Genomic DNA, 18,668 nt, shown 5'->3' with positions numbered 1-18,668 from the left:
TCTATCCCAACCTCTCTGCTAGAACCCCCTTTTTTCATCAACTAATACTTAGCCAACGATCACACTCTTGAATGAGAGGGAAAAAGAGAAATAAATGGAGAAACCATGGGTTAACACAAGTATTGGAAAGAATAAAGAAAAATTGGCTTTTAAGAGTGTAGAAACGAAAGAACTTAGAAATATTTAAGAAAAGCCGAAGAAGATCTAATTCACTTACCGATTGCGAGATTTCTTGCCAACAAGAAATCAAACCCCGAAAGTGTATGACTCGACTTTTAAATGAAAAAGAAACAGCCGGCTAAGTTGAAGAGGGAAGAGGTTGATTCGATTAAAATAGGGAAGAAAAGATCAAGAGTTTGGCTTAAAGAAAAAAGGAGATGATATGCGACTAAAGCACACAAAAACAACAAATGCCCTTACTTGCCCATACGACACACATATATATACTAAAAAAATAATTAAATAAATAAAAATACAAACTTACACTCCCCAATCGACTTAAACTCGTCCAGTTAAATTTCCCTTCAATTGCTCCAATTTTTATCATCATCATATTCACACTTAATCCTCATCCTAATCCCCTTGATTTTAGCCAACAATTCCAATTTGAATTGCATTCAAATTGCTTCCACCGAATAGCAATCCTTCCCTGCGTTGAGTAGCAAAATAAAACTCCCTTTTGCGAATGCCACTACTCGAACTCTAGCCCTCCAACTTCCCAACACGCTGCTAGCCACTGCACCACATCCTATCTTGTGCTACCATTCGGTCAGAATTAACTATAAGGCTTTTATGCCTAAGCCTCAGTTTTCTTAAAGAATAAAAAATTAAACTTTACTAGGCCTGGGATTCGAACTTGCAACCTCTCATATCCATAGCATGCTTCTCGCCACTGCACCATAGGCGCTCTTATGCCATATTCCATCCCTAACTATTTTTAAGGCCTATTAACTCGCAACCAGGTTATCCTAAAAATATTTGCTACCATTCAGATTCAAACCCTTAATCTCTTGGCTGCGCTATACGTCTCTTGCCACTACGGCACCTACCTTATTTGTTTTGTTCTTCCTCCCCAATTAATTATAAAATCTTTCTGCTGACCTCCAGGTTGTCTAAAAAAAACCCACAACTTTTACTCATACCGCGACTTGAACCCAGCACCTCTCCTTACTCCTAACGCTATCATACCACTAGGCCAAGCACATCCTTCGTGTCAAATTTCTACCAAACATATTTATAAGGCCTAAACGCTTGCTTCCCTACTAATCATATGCGCAATAAAAATTTTCGCCAAGGCCAGGACTTGAACCTTGGACTTCCTGCTTGCTACCAACGCCTTTTGCCACTAGGTCAAGCGTTTCCTTGAGTCAGATTATACCAGGCCTTATTAATAAGCCTTCCACCTAATGCTCAGGGTCCTTTAGAAAAAAAATACAAAAATTTGCTAAAGCCCTGGATCGAACCCATGACTTTTTCCACACTATCAACCCTTCCTAAATCACTTAACAATTAGACTAAACATGCAATCATAAAATATTTAAACACATATCATTTATTTAAGCCGCCTTCTAACCGATCCCAAACTTAAGGCCTATTACTTCTAGGTCCAAAATTTAGGGTGTTACACAATGAATGCATTAGCAATATCAAACATAATAGTTAACCGTTCAGGAATACTCCAAACTGGTAACTCTTTACTTATGGTTGGTCCACATAATGCATTTTATTTGAACGGTCTTGGGATTATTCCTAAAACTGAACTCCCTTTAACATATGCCAATGTAGCCACTGATCCCATTAAACCCATGCTTCCCCTCCATAAATTAACTTAATTTTTTCATTGGATAGCACTTTGCCCAATTTTATAGCTATATCTATAAAAATTTTATCTTTTCCTGGATAAGATCCACAAAAAACACAAATTTTTCATACTTTTGAATTGAAGTACTTGCCATGTTTTTTTTAGTGTTCGAATGTGAATGAGGGAGTAGTGAATTATATAAGATTTAGACCTCACATAGAGTAATAATAAAATAGAAAGAGAAAATAAGATGTTAGGAAAAAAAAATCAAACAAGTCAGAGGCAAATATTTCTCAAGATGAAAAATTCAAAAAGGAACATGCCACAATTAATTATCAGGTACAAAAAAAAAAGGAATAATAAAAATTTGATAATAACAACTGCTTTTCTTTTTTTATTTTTATTTTTTGAAATAGTTGAGATCAAGATAAATAACATAGGTCAAACATCATATAAAATGTATGAAACATATGATTATTGCAAATAAAGATTAAAGGTTGAGAATTATTTACAATAGTTCCAATTATAGCTCACATCTTCCTCTGGTTTTACATCCAGTAACGGCTTCAAAACCTTCTATGAGTCAAGGATCTGCTTCCCATCCAATTTTCTTATAAATTGGCAAACAAGGTCATTTATCATCAGATTCCCAAGACGATTCCATTCATATTGGAACTGAGACCAAAAATCAAGAATTTCATTTTGCACAACTCTACTAATATGGGTCTCAAGAGAAATTTGAATATCTCTAAAATTCTCATTACACAATCTGTCCATAATGAATATTATTTTATCTTCTTGATTTAAAAATGCCATCCCAATAGATCGACACTAACTGTTACACGTCCATTTGGCACACTTGTGATAAATTACTCCAAGGCACTTTGCTCTTCGCTTTCTTGCATAATTGCTCCTACCTATGCCAGGTAAATGCAAAAAAGGAAGATATTCCTTAAATTGTACCTTTCCTTCAATGATCACTCGAATGTTTGTAGGCATGCCCATATGCATGAGCATCCTTAATCTCTCGTATCTAACCTTATAAAGCTTCATTATCATATTTCTAGGGAGACAAGAAAATTGTTTATGCAACTTTGAAACAACATTATCCATTCTGAAAACAAAGAAACTTTGAGAAAAAGATTAGAGTACTTTGAAAGCAAAGAAAACAATACCGTAGAGAATAGTAAAAGGATAGAAAATTTAAAAGTAAGAATATACAGTGTCAGTTTTATGGGTAGCTGATAGGACTGACTATAAAGCCATAGAGTATCGTTATCCACCATTTAACCGAGGTAAAAAAAAGAATTTAAATAAATAGTAACAATAATAACGATACTAATATTTATAATAATATGAACTCCTAATTAGTAAAATCTATATTTACATCTAAACATTCTTGTTATAAGGATTAGAAAGACAAAGAATTTCATCTTGAGAAAATTGATTTTCTAGGAATAATTTGAGTCTTTGTCCATTTACCTTAAATACATTACCATTCTTTGGATTCTCAATGTCGACTGCCCAATGAGGGTACACATTCTGTATAACAAATGAACCATTCCACCTTGATCTTTTTTTTCCGGGAAATAAGTGAAGTCTAGAGTTATAGAGCAAAACCTTTTGTCCAACATCAAATGTCTTTTTTAACACCATCTTGTCATGAAAAGCTTTGGTTGTTTCTTTCTTTATTTTTGAATTCTCATAAGCATCATTTTAAAGTTCTTCATATTAATTAATTGCAACTTTCGCAACTTAGAAGCATCATCAAGATTGGAGTTAAGCAATTTAATTTCCCAATATACCTTATGTTTAATTTCCATAGGTAAATACATGTTTTCCATAAACTAATTGATAGGGAGACATGTCTAATGATGTTTTGAAAGTAGTTCGGTAAGCCCATAATGCATCATTAAGTCTCAGAGACCAATCTTTGCGAGTTGGGTTAACTCTTTTTTCCATAATGTTCTTAATCTCCCTATTTGCAAGTTCTACTTGCCCATTTGTTTGAGGGTGATAAGGGATTGCAACTTTGTGTGTAATGGTATATTTCTTCATTAATGATTCAAAATTTTTATTGCAAAAATGTATGCCCCCGTCACTTATAATAGATCGAGGAATCTCAAATCAACTTAAAGTATTTTCTTTTAAAAACTTAATCACTGTTTTGTGATCATTATTTCGACATGGAATTGTCTTTATCCATTTTGCAACATAATCTATTTCAACCAACATGTATAAGAAACCAAACCATCATGGAAAAGGTCCCACGAAGTCGATACCCTAACAGTAAAAAGTTTCAATAACCAAAATTGGATTCAAATGCATCATGTTTCATTTGGAAATGGATCCATATTTTTGGCAATTCTCATATGATTTGCAAAATATAAGTATCCTTAAATAAAGTTAGTTAATAAAATTTTTGCAACAGTTTTTTGGATGAAAAATAACCACTACATGCCTCAAAATGACAAAAACTAATGACACTTTGTACCTCATTGTCAGGTATGCTTCTTCGAAAAATTTGATCAGGGTAATATTTGAAAAAATACGAATCATCCCAATTTTTATTTTACCTCGAAAATTATTTTCCTTTTATCTTGTAAACTCCAATTAGAAGGATTTTTTCCCATCGCAAGAAAATTAGCAATGTTAGCAAACCATGGCATAACAGAGATATTTAAAATTTTTTCATAAGGAAATCTATCATTAATTGGGGAAGTTTCAAAAGATTCATCACAAACAAGTCTTGACAAATGGTCAGCCATAATATTTTCCATAACAGCACAATTTCAGTGTAATCGAAACAGTGGTCTCGGGACCACAAATCTGAGCTTAAAAATATAATTTATTTTTACTTTATTATATGATCCATATTATACTAGAAATGTCACGTGAAAATTTTGATAAGAAAATTTTATCAATTATATGCTTAATTATAAGAAAGACTAAATTGCATAAAATGTGAAAGTTGAATTCTACTAGCTAGAAGGATCAAATAGCTATGGAATTCAAAAATTAAGGTCCTTATATGGTAATTATACCATTAATAAAAATTATGCAGATATTTTTAGATGATTCATCCATGGAAAATGAGAAAAAGGCTAGGGACTAAATTGGAAAGTAAAAATATTAATTAATTAAAAAGATGAAAAGAAAATAAAAATCATATTTTCTCATATTCTTCCTCAAAATAAACATGGAAACCCTATGAGAGAGAGAAGAGACTTTCATGACCAAATTGGGTAAGTTTCTTTGTCCCGTTTTTAGTAATTTTGATATTTTTGGAATTGGGATAGCTTAATCTCTCCATTTGGGGGATTAATTTGAAAAGTTATCAAAGTATGAAAATGGGTCATGGATGTATATGCTGGAAATTAGAATTTATGGTAGAAAATGAAAGATTATTGATAGATAAACAACTTTTACAAAGTGATTTTTGATAAAAATGTGATTTAGAGACTAAAATGAAAAGTTGTAAAATTTGATGAAAAATTCTAAAATTTTATGAATACATGTGCTGTAAAATTTTTAATAGGCCTTTGGTTAGGCTTGGAATAGGGAGTAATTTGCACAAGTTTCATTTTCCGAGCCTAGGGACGAAAATAGAATTTATGGAAAAGTTAGGGGCAAAATAGTAATTTTGTCTAGGACGAAAATTTAGTCCACATGAATGTAAAATATGATAAATTGATGTTAAATTTACTCGTATAGATCCAGATAGACCAAATTCAGAGTTAGAACGAGGAATGAGAAAAATGTCGGATTAGTAGAGTTTACGTACACGAACCTTTGTCGAGGTAAGTTCGTGTAACTAAATTTTATATGTTTTTATGCTTGATTTAAATGTTGTGTTTGTGAATTTTATCAATGTCATAAATATGTGAAATGATCACCTACTCGATATAGCCAATAAATGAAAATGCCCGATAAAATGGTAAATGAATAAAATGTTACTTGTATGCTTAACATGAATGTGGAATGTGTTTTACTCGAATTACATAAATGTTACGGAGGTATGAAATAATAAAATGCCTGATAATTCTTGAAAAGTGTTTATATCCCGGTTGAATACATAGAAAATCGATAGATATGTGATTTCCCGAAACGAAAGAGGTTCTGCATTTGTTACGAATAAGATTTAGCTATGATGAGTAATCCTTCAACCTCAATTCTGGTAGGATTTAGCCCGGATAGGTAATCCTGATATAAGTCCTCTCGAGCATATATTATGGATTGGATTTAGCTCGGACGGGTAATCCAGATCAAGCTCTTTAGAGCATATGTCATAAAAAGGATTTAGCCTAGACTGGTAATCCTGTAGTGTATATATATATATATGTGGCTTGAGAGTGTACTCTCTGAAATAGTACCTTATGGTTACCAATGAATATGAATTGACGGATCTTGATTCGTATGCATCGAGTGTACTACTTATGTATCCATTGAAAATTGAAATAAATTCAACGGGCAAGGTTCTGACAGGGGCAAATATAAATTTAAGACAAATTGACATGGAATGGTCTATATGATATGGAAATATGACATGAAAGAATATTACATGAAATGAAAGAAAATGATGATACATTACAAGTGATATACGAAATATGAGATGATGATATTTGTACATAGAAATTATTTGATGAGAATGTTCATTCTTGATTATAGACTTGTACACCTAGAGTGTACTAATCGTGACTTTTATATTTCGAGTAATATGTGTAAAGTTCTGATGCGAAATGATCTGAACTCGAAATGAACTATTATGAAATTATACTCGAAATAATAAGATGAATTATGTATGTTGAATGAATACATGATGTGGAAAGCATATGTGCTTGGAAACTTGATTATTGTTGAGCCCATACATGTCTTGATATTACTATGGAATATATGACTCACAAGGGCAATTAGGATGTGTGCTTGATCAAAGTGGTCGATTATACCTTACTTAGTTACATCAAATAGGATGAATGGTAAGTTAGGTATCGTGTTATACGAACTTACTAATCATTTTATGCTTACTCTGTTTTAGTTTCCCCTGTTTTAGAGTAATCAGAAGCGCGTTGGATTGGAAGCTTGGCGGAGATCACTTACACTATCCATCGGCCCATGTCAGTATATATATGGTAAATCAATTATGGTTGTAATGGCATGTATAGGTTATGTTTGCCATATTGACATGAAAATGCAAATGATTATTGTAATCTAGCCATTGGAATGGCTAGTTATGGTTATGTTTTGGTACATTTATATTTGTATTTAAGTTCATGTTATGGTGATGACATAGGTACTATATATTGTTTGATTAAGAAGGGGGAAACAAGTATGCTTATTAAAGATTAAGATTGTAAACATGAATGCTTGTGATGATATATCATGCTGAATGATAGAGTTTGCTTATCTTGAATGCTTGAAATGGTTGGTATTTGTATGTATGATTCAAGTGCAGGTCATTCGTGAAATTTTAGGTGAGAAATAAAGCTAGAAATGGCTTTATTTTTTCCATACAGGCAGACTCACGGGCATGTGTCTACACCGTGTGTGACACACGGCCTAGTAACACGGGCATGTGGTTAGGCCGTGTGTCCCCTGCACCTTAATTTTAAGAAATATAATGCTCAGAATTGGGCATACAAGCAGAGACACGAGCGTGTGTCTCAACCGTGTGTGCCACATGGCCTAACACACGAGCGAATGGCATGGCCATGTCTGCAATTCAGAGAGTTACACGGGGTCGAACACGGCCTCCAACATAGGCGTGTCCCTTGGAACACACGAGCTTGTGAGCCCTGCATCTTGGAAAAATTTTGAAATGTCGTGAAAAATTCTTAGAGATTTCGATTAAGTCCCAATACGATTCTAATGCTCAAATTGGACCTCGAAGGTCCAATTAAGGGATGTTATGAAAAATCTCGGTTAATGAATAGTAACTTGCATGAATTATCTGGGAAATGTTCTGAAAAATTTTGGTAACGCTCCGTAACCCTATTCCGGTGACGGATACGGGTTAAGAGTGTTACATTTTCTACTCTTTTCTTATCTCAAATGATGATGTCGAATTCTTGAAGAAGAAGAAGAATCTACCTAATCAACCTAGGTTTGGCATCCATTTTAGAGAGAAGATATTTTAAAACATGATCACTAAAGACAACAATAGATTATCCAACAAGGTAAGATCTGAATTTTTCCAATGCAAAAAACTACTGCAAGTAATTCTTTTTCAGTAGTAGAATAATTCATTTCAACACTATTTAAACTTTTAATTGCATAGTAAATAACATATGGTTTCTTATATTTCTTTTTTCTTAACACAGCACAAACAGCGTAATCACTAGCATCATACATTATTTCAAATGGTAGAGACCAATCAGAGGGTTTCATAATAGGTGCAGAAGTGAGCATACTTTGAAGTTTTCCAAAAGCCATTTCACATTTTTTAGTCCATTTAAACACACTATCCTTTAATAAGAGATTACACAAAGGCCTAGATATAACACTCAATTTTTGTATGAATCTCCTATAAAATCCTACGTGTCCTAAAAATGACCTAATGTCCTTTACAATTTTTGGTGTTGGAAAATTGGAAATTAACTCAATTTTTTACTTGTCTACCTCAATCGCTTTTGAAGAAATTATGTGTCCCAAAACAATTCCTTTAGTGACCATGAAATGACATTTTTCCCAATTACAAATAAGATTTTTTTCTTTACATCTGCTTAAAACCTTTTCTAAATTGGATAAGAAATTATCAAATGAATCACCAAAAATAGAAAAATCATCCATGAAAACTTCTAAAATGCGTTCAACCATATCACTTAAAATACTAATATCTTTGAAACATGGCTGGTGCATTACATAATCCAAAAGGCATCCTTCGAAATGCAAAAGTGCCAAAAGGACATGTGAAAATGGTTTTCTCTTGATCATCAAGTGAAATTGCAATTTAGTTATACCTAGAATATCTATCTAGAAAACAAAAAAATTCATGCCTTGCAACTTTTTCTATGATTTGATCCATGAAAGGTAATGGGAAATGATCTTTTCTGGTCACTGAATTAAGTTTCCTGTAGTCAATGCACATACGTTAACCAGTAACAGTCCTAGTTGGGATTAATTCATTATTTTCCTTTTTAAATACAGTAACCCCAGATTTCTTAGGTACAACTTGGGTAGGATTTACCCATTGCTGTTAGAAATAGGACAAATGATTCTATTTTCCAAGAGTTTAATGACTTCATTTCTCACCACTTCTTTCATATTAGGATTAAGCCTTCGTTGCATTTGTCTAGAGGGTTTAACATTTTCCTCTAAATAAATGTTGCATGTAAATCAATGGGTTAATTCCTTTTTATGTCAACTATGGTCCATCCTAATACATTTTTGTAACAGTCCGTCTTTTAGTGGTGTTGGAAACAGTGGTTTCAGGACCACAAATCCAACGAATAAGTTTTTATAATTAGTATTTAAGTTATACGATCGATAATAATTTTTATACTAAGTTTTGATTTGATGATTTTAAACAATTGAATTAAAAATCAGTATAACTGGTTTGGTTCAAAAGTCAAGTGGTTATTGAAAACGAGGTATTAGGACCTCGTTTCTGTATTTTAAAGTCGTAAATATTTTTATTAAATATTTACAAAGTTGTATTATAGGTGAATCAAAGTTTGGTCTAGTAATTTTGACAATTGATTGCTTAATTTAGGCAAAAGGACTAAATTGTAAAAGAGGTAAAAGTTGATCGCTACAGATTTAAAATACAAAAGGGACCAAAATGATAATTAGACCATGGTCAAAAAGTCCAAGCAGTGGTGGATATGATTAATCCACTAGCTTTTGGGCTATTTGCTCTTTTAGTTCTAATTAGTTTAAGATTAAATTGTAATTAAGTTTATTTAGTTGGAATTTAATTTAATTTAATGACCAATTGTGCAATTAAACCTTCCTTAGACAGTAATTATACCATATTTTCAATTGATGGACAAATATGGACATGTTTTATCTATTTTTATAGGTATATTGTAAAGGTTAAATTTGTAAATTAAGAAAATAAAAGGTTAAAATTTAAATAATGTTAAATTAAACCTATTATCTTCTTATTTATTTCTTTCAAAACCAGTATAGCCATGGGAGAAGAAGGAAGAAACCTTCAGCCAACTAGGGTTCTTCGATTTAGGAGGTAAACCTCGCTCATTTTTAGTAATTTTTATGTTTTTGAGCTTGTATTAGCTTAACCTAGCTAATCGGGGATTAATTTGTAAAATTTTCAAATGTTATGGATTGTGCCATTGATTAACTTGAGATGTTCTCGAAATTTAATGGTAGAATATTAAGCTTGGTTGCTACATAGGACTATTTTGTAAAGTAAATTTTGGTAATTTTAATGTTTAAGGACTAAAATGTAAAATTAGTAAAAGTATAGGGACTTGTTGTGAAATAAAAGAAAATATGGGATGTAATAGGGTTCCAAACAATTCTGATAACTTGAAATTGAATAACAATGGTTAAATTGCATGTTTTGGGCTTAGGGACTAAATTGTATAAAAGTAAAATTTGAGAGCAATTTTGTAAAAATATCAAAAAGGACTTAATTGCATAAAATGAATTAATTCTTTCTGTTAGAATTATTGAATTGAATGGAATTATTCTTTTAGATCCTAAACGAGTGGAAAATCGAGGAAAAAGGAAAATTACCAAATAGCCCTTGTACTTTGTCATTGCTGTAGTTTAGTCTGGTAAGTTCGTACAGTTTAATTTTAGTACATTTTTAAATGTATTATATGAACCTAATTGCATAATGTTGGATTATGTTGATGTGTGCAAATGAAAATGGAAATAATGAACTGACACAACGTCGATCACTAACTAAGCTACTTCTGGACCTGCAAATTAGTCATGTAGGTTTGTTCGGTTTAATTCTAATGCATTTAAATGTATATTGAATGAATTATTTTTTTTGGATTGAACATTATAATTATGTTAAGTATATGAGTAATGAAGTAATGGATCGTTATAATATTGAGCACTAACGAGGTATTCTAAGTCGATGAATGTTTGGTTGATGAACTAATGCTTGTATATGGAATATGAGATAGTGAATTATTCATATATTGATTTTTTTTGGAATACTCTGAACGGATGAACTTAGAATAGAGTACGATTCGCATGTCGATAGGTTATTGTGAGCAGTATGGGGTTGATCTGAGCAGTGGAGATAATTTATGTATTTTCTTTGTTTGTTAGATAAGCTGAGGTTCTTCATTTGTGTGTTTGTCTTGTTTAATTGTAGATACATTTTGTGGATCGGGAGATCGAATCAGCACGAAGAAATCACATTATTCAGGGAATTATTGGTAACTCTTGAATCTATCTTGGCTTATATGGCATGTAATAGGAAATTCTATTATGTTCTGTAATGTTCATAAGTACATGTATTAAGTTTGATGGTGCATTTTGATATTGTGGTATGATAGTTTAAATGTGGTTTGTGTGTTTAATTCCATGTTATAGTATAAGTGAACAATCATGAAAGTGTAAGTGTGACTTGAATTAGGTATGATATAAGTGAATTGAAAGTAAGTTAAATATGAGTATGTTGAGACTTGTGTGATGAAACTGAAATAGTGAAATGTTGGATAATTGAGGTGAGGTGTCATTATTGACCCATTGGTTAGGTCTTAAATGGATCGAATTAGCATCTTTTAGATGTTCTTGTGTGTATTTGAAGCCTTGTGATCAGATGTTATTTATTGGTTTAGATACCTATGCAATTGGGTGAAATTTGAGCTTGAAGTAGGACTTTTTTGGGCTCATATGTCCTAGGACACGGGCTGTCACATGGCTGTGTGAAGCACACTGGCAGCCCACATGGGCATGTGTCTGGAACGTGTTTAAAAATAGTATAGGTTCCGTTTTCATATGGGAAAACACACGACCTGTGAAACAGTCGTGTGAGAGTAATTCGAATGTTACATGGGCTGGCACACGGCTTGCAACACGGTCGTGTGATCCAAATCAGATAGTTACACAGTCCATGAACATGGGCGTGTGAGGTCATACACGGGCGTGTCGGACAGCCACACGGCCATGTTTGGAGCCACATGGGTTGGGCTCTATCACACGGCCTAGACACACGGCCGTGTGACCCCTAACTTGTAAATTTTTTGAATTTTTCCTAAAGGTTCTGATTTGTTTCGATTTGGTCCCTGAATGTTTGTAACTTATTTTTAAGGTTTTGAAAGTCTGATTTAAATCGATAATTGGATACTGTTTATTTTGAAATATTTTGAATTGTATAGTAATACTGTGTAACCCTATTCTAACAATAGAAACGGGTTTTGGGTGTTGTAATTTTTATGCATTTTCAAAATTTTCAGTAGCTTACCTTCTTGGTGAGCATCAAGTTTTGAGGAAATTATGACTGAAAAAGTTTCATTCTTACCCCAAAATGAATATTTCAGATCACATGGTAGTTGTTTTAAATCAAGCTTAGGTGGTTGATCAACTGATGGTGTTAAAACATCTATAGTTGTTGGAAGTTTTTCAAACTTTTGTTTCCAATAAAAGTTCTTATTTTGTCCCTGAAAAGAATTTAACACAAAATCAATAAATGAATTTTTTGTTTCGTCATCAATTTTAAATTCAGTTAAATAATTTTCCAAAGGATTGAATAATTTGGAATTGATGAACTATTCATGGACAAGTTGTTCAATGAAGAGCACTTCATGTACATCAGAATCTTCAACAGGTTGCTTACAAATCTTAAGCACATTTAATTCTAATGTCATGTTTCCAAAAGATAAGTTTAGAACACCGTTCCTCCAATTAATCAAATCATTAGAAGTTGCAATGAATAGATGACCTAAAATAACAGGGATTTGTACAGTAGAATCTGAGATAGGATGTGCGTCCAAAACAATAAAATCAACTGGAAAATAAAATTTGTCAATTTGAACCAACACATCTTCTACTATCCTTCGAGGAATTTTGACAGATCAATCAACTACCTAAAGTGTGATAGATGTTGGCTTAAGTTCACCTAAACCTAGCTGTTGATTAATAGAGAAAGGTAAAAAATTAACACTAGCACCAAGGTCAAGCAAAGCACACTCTATTATAGTGTTCCCAACGATGCATGAAATTGTAGGGCAATCAGTATCTTTATATTTAGTTGGAGTGATATGTTGAATGATTGAACTCACATGTTGAATTAAAAAGGCTTTCTTTTGCACATTATGTTTCCTTTTAACTATGCGCATATCTTTCAAAAACTTAGCATATGACAGAACTTGTTGAATCGCATCCTATAAAGGAATATTAATCTTGACTTGTTTGAAAATTTCTAAAATTTTAGCATTTTGATTCAAATTCCTTATTGGTTGCAATCTTTAAGGGAAAGGAGCAGAAATCCCCATTTTTCCTTGTCTAGATTGTCAGAACTTTTAGGCTTACCATCATCCTTACCATTACTTTGCAGAGCAAGAGAGGGCTCTTGGGCTTTGGAATGAATGCTCTTGCCAATGGCCTTCCCACTTTGAAGAGTTGTGATAGAATTCACATCTTCCTTTTAGATTTCTTTGGGATAAGAAACATGACATTGAGTAGAAGGATTAAGTTGAGGTTGAGCAAGAAACTTACCTTTTTCTTGAATACGCAATAGGGCTGTAAACATAGAAAGTGTGCTCTTGATTTTATTGATATCTTGTGAAGTCTGATTGTTGACATTTGTTTGTGTCTACATGAATTCTTGCAATGTCTCCTTTAAACTTTTAACATGCGAAGATGGTTGGGTAAGAGTGTTGGGAGGTTTTGGACGCTGGGGGAAACGAGCACGATTATTATTTTGCCAGGTAAAGTTAGGGTGGTTTCTCCATTGAAGGTTGTAAGTGCTGAGTATGGAAAATGAAAGGGTTTTCCGAATGTTTCCACAACATTTGCTTCATCATGCAACATTTTTTTGAAAAGTGAAATGTTTGGGCATTCCACAATAGAATGTCCCATGATTTCACAAATACTACAAATTTCTTCAGTTTTTCCTGGTTTAATTTCTTATACTTTCCTAAGCTTTATGTGTAACACCCCTAACCTATCTCCGTCGTCAGATTAGGGTTTCGAAGCATTACCGGTAAAACAGAAATCATTTAACATTATAACATAAATTAATTAATTTAATTATAAACCATTCATTTATATGCATTTTTGTCCCTAATCCGAACCCTCGAGATCCTAAAAATAGTTTAGAAGCATTTCGGGACTAAATTGAAACAAAATAGAAGTTTTTAAAAAAATGAAAAAAATGTGAAAACAGGGGTCACACAATCGTGTGGCCAGGCCATGTGACATATCCCAAGCCACTTTCAACTAAAGGACACACGACCGTGTCCCGGCCCGTGTCCTTACCTGTGTATCTCACTGAGTAGGGTCACACGGTCGTGTCGTAGGCCGTGTGCCAGACCGTGTAACTCTCTGAGTTTCCACACACGGCCATGTGCTAGTCCGTGTAACTCACATACTTGGAACTCTAAGAAATTTCAAATGACACACAGCCGTGTAATAGCTTGTGTCCCAGGCCGTGTGAACCCAAAAACTTACTTAAAATCAAGTCATTTCAAGATCATTTCATACCTAACCATTCAAACCATTTAGGCATAAATTCAAGGGGTCTAAACATCACTTAAACACACCCAAACATGCCATTTCAACATCCTAATTCATCTAACCAATATGCCATTCACAAGCACCACCATTGTATCAAACATTATTGTAAAATCATACATTTACAACCTATTCCAACAACTAACCAATATACCCTCATTGGTACTACATGTAAATGATCAAACAACCTAAACACCAACACAATCAAAATCTCAATTACTTCAAATATTATATAAATATGCATCACTTATCATATTTACATGCATAAACACAAAATATCAAGCCTTTCATACAAACACCAAAATGACCATTTATAACATCTGGTTCCACCACAAAATATCATAGTACCACAAGACTCTTCTTATTACATGTCACTCTTAACCAACTTCAAAACAAACACAAAATGACTTCCGAGATAAAGATGATAGTGTGTGAGCTTCCAAGTTGATCCAATCGATGCTACGATTCCAAAAGTCCTACAAAAATCAAATTAAATTATTAACACCGGCATTGAGCCTGCTAGGCACTAAACTGAATAACACCTCATTTGAATATACAGTACGATTCAACATTCAAGTAACAATAAAAATAGAATTAAAATATTAAATTATTAACAAGGAAATGAATATAACCATGCATATACATAAACGAACTTACCGGACTGGTTTGCAGTAATCAGGAAAACATAGGAACTACTTAACAATCTTTTCTTTTCCATGATCGTCAACACGCTCGTGATCTAAAAAAATAGTATCATTCAATTAAATACTTCTAGAATTCAATTTAATCCACAATTCATATTTATGCATAATTACAAAATTACCCCTAACATATTAACTTTTCGCAATTTAGTCCTTAAGCTCATAACTTGAAATTTAACCATTTTAACCAAAATCCAATTTAACCAATGTTACAAGGGACCGTGAAACAGCCCATTATTACCAGCATTTCACAACCAAACCCATGGTTTTATACTTTTAACAATTTAATCTATTATTTCAAAATTCATCAAAATCATCTAACAAAACATGTTTATTTAACAACCAAGATTACTAATCCATCAAATAACTTCAAAAAACATTCAAAAAAATCCATATCAAGTCTCTCAATCTTTAATAGTTTTACAAATTAACCCCCGGGCTAGCTAGATTAAGCTAAAACGAACTCAAAAACATAAAAATCATTAAAAACGGGGCTTGAATACATACCATGCAAGGGAGAAATAAAGCTTGAATAAAGCTCTAGCTAAGCTTCCATGAAGAATCAGTTTTGAAGAAAACAAAGTGAAAAAGATGATGATTTTTAGCTTATTTGATTTTATGCTTATTTATTATTTTACCATTTTACCCTTATTACTAATCGAAATTTTCAATAAAACTTTGTCCATAACTACCCACTAACTCTTAAAATGGTATAATTATTATCTTAGTCCATTAGGTTTCCTTTCCATAGCCATTTAGCCCTTTTAACTAATAGAATTCAACTTTTACACTTTTTACAATTTAGTCCTTTTTACTTAAATAACTATTTAAAATCCAAAATTTCTTAACGAAACTTTTACACAACCTTAATATAATCTCGTATGCATTAAATAAATAATAAAATAATAATTTACTCGTTAGAATTGTAGTCCCAAAATCATTGTTTCTGACACCATTGAAAACGGACTGTTACACCATGGCTTCAACCGTTCTAGTTAAACTGGTCGTCCTAGCACTTAGATCATCTTTTTGTCTAAGGTGATATTTTCTTTTATCATTAGCAAGATTCAACCTAATGGAACCTTTAGATGGGTTAACTATGTGCCAAGATTATGAATTTTCTACCAAATAATCTAGGTAGTCAAAAGCCTCTTCAAGTTCTTTATGAAGGAACTCTTCGTTACACATTTTCTCAACAAATTATTTAGTTTCGAGAGTTAAACCTTCATAATAAAAAAATAAGTCAGACAATTTTTAAAATCATGATGTGGACAAGAACTTAATAAATCTTTGAAACATTCCCAACATTGAAAAAATGGTTCATTTGAATTTTACAAGAAATTTTGAATATATTTTTTGAAAGCATTGGTCTTTTGTGTTGGAAAAAATTTCTCTAAAAATTCAGTTTGAATATATTTAGTACAAATTGATCTTGGTTTTAAATTTTTAAACCAAATTTTCACCTTACCTTTTAAAGATAAAGGAAATAATTTGAGTTTATCAATTTTATTAGCATAAGGTGGATCACTAAAGGTGACACATACTTCATCAAAATCTTTAAGATGTAAGTAAGGACTTTAGACTCTAAGCCAAGAAAATTAGGAAGTAAAGTTATCATACCATGTTTGAACCGAAAGTTATTTGCATTCAAAGGTAAAATAAAGCAAGACAGTGTTGAGTTTCGAAGAGGTTGGAAGTAATCATGCATTGTGTGCACTTTTCGAATATCATTTTCATCAGGAGCTCTTTCAATTTCACCATGGTTAGTGAATGTAGATATATCTCAATTAAATTACCCAAAAAAGTTTCACAATTTTTTCTAACTAAACGAAGAGAACTAAAATCACGATGCCAAATATGCATAAACAAATTAGGTGGTAGAACCAACCAAATATATGTACAGAAAAAAGGATACTTATAAACTTGTAATCTATATCTTACCTTCCTCGATAACGGCACCAAAAACTTGACAGTAACTTTCTAGGTCTACAACCCAAGTGTAGGTTATATTCAAGTAATAAAATCTCGGGAGTCCGAGGTCGATCCACAAAGAAGTTGATTAGAACTTAAAAGATTACAAGTATTAAGCTAGAACATAAATTTAACATTTAACTTTAGAATAAGCATTGGTAATGAAAGTAGTAGCTAGAAACACTAGAAAAAAAAATTCAACGCAAGAAATTAACTAAAACTAATAAAAAGCAAATACTTGGGAAAAAATATGCTGAGGTTAGAGGATCAACTATTGGTGGCATATTAAGATTCAATTTTAATATTTAATGGGAAGTCTCAATTGGATGATCTAGCAATGTACGCCCACTAATTAAGCATATGAATCCATGAGCAAAGGTATGTCCATCAATGGAGTGTCCAAAATGATTGTACAATAAGTCCAAGAGTTTAACAAATGAATCCATGAGCAAAGGATGGTGCAATATGACAGTTCAACTATTTAAGTTCAGTCCAACCATATGGTATTATAACCACTTGATAACTTCAAGACCTATAAAAAGATTTCAAATATTTATTATGTCAATTTTTATATCTACAAAAATTAAGGTTAATTTATCCTAGCATTCATTGTGCTATATATTGTCTATAACAAATAAAATATTTTACTTTACAAGTATAATTATAAAAAGTGATTGATAATTAATTTTAACTCAAGTGATGAGTATGGGATTTACCTTAATATTTCCCAAGAGTTTCGTCCTTTCACTTGAGCATTGAAAACTTAAAATAATATAGCAAAAGTGAACAACTCAAACTTAAATGAAATAGACATTTTAGAAATAAGAAACTTGAAATTTTACATGAATAATGAAACAAACAAAAACTTAACAAGAAAATGATCTTAAGCTCAACTTCAATATGCCTCCTATGCTGAAATTAAAGGCTATTTATAGAGATTTGTGAAGAGGAAAATGACAATACAAAGGACTTGATAATAATAAATTTCTAGGCCTACTTCTTTTTTATCTTTTGAGTCATTTTTCACATGTTAAAAGATGAATCCTTTTTTCCAAGTTAACATCTCTCAATGGGAAAAATCCAAAAGAGTTGATTGATAGTCTGCATCTTGTCTATATGCTGTAAAAATTTCAACTCCAAACTCCAATTGTGTTAAAAGATATGAACCAACCATGAAAATGCGTAAAAATTGTCCATCAATGTGAAACTTGCAAATTTATCTTTACTTTTGGATCTATTCCTGATGCATTTTGGTGCTAGTGTGCCAATATTTGAACTTCAAATCCCCTTTCTGATGATATAAGGTAAACCCAAAATGGAATCCTAAAGCTCAAGACATGATAGAAACACTAAAAGGTCTTCTGACTAAAAGTTCTGAATGTGTTCCTATAACAAATTTTTAATCTTTGAGCTTTGAACTTTCACTCATCATCTTAGATCAACTTTAGGCTTAGTGCATTTAATCTTATGGTTCCATGTATTGACATATTCTTCCCAAACCTGTTTTACTTGCAAATTCCACATGGAATATTTTATTG

General features: G+C 32.3%; 1 non-coding gene and 1 pseudogene across 1 annotated transcript; one reads left to right on the top strand and one right to left on the bottom strand.

Annotated features, from left to right (window-relative positions):
* Window positions 1-2,377: 2,377 nt before the first annotated feature.
* LOC108471973 (uncharacterized) lies at window positions 2,378-14,550 on the bottom strand (annotated as a pseudogene).
* A 1,866-nt stretch (window positions 14,551-16,416) lies between these two features.
* On the top strand, window positions 16,417-16,523 carry LOC128284483 (small nucleolar RNA R71). Its single transcript, XR_008274908.1, has one exon. It is a non-coding gene; the product is annotated as a small nucleolar RNA R71 (small nucleolar RNA).
* Window positions 16,524-18,668: the final 2,145 nt, after the last annotated feature.

Source organism: Gossypium arboreum, chromosome 11, assembly GCF_025698485.1.
Source record: "Gossypium arboreum isolate Shixiya-1 chromosome 11, ASM2569848v2, whole genome shotgun sequence".
Classification (NCBI taxonomy): domain Eukaryota; kingdom Viridiplantae; phylum Streptophyta; class Magnoliopsida; order Malvales; family Malvaceae; genus Gossypium; species Gossypium arboreum.
This window is presented reverse-complemented; position numbering and strand designations above follow the sequence as displayed.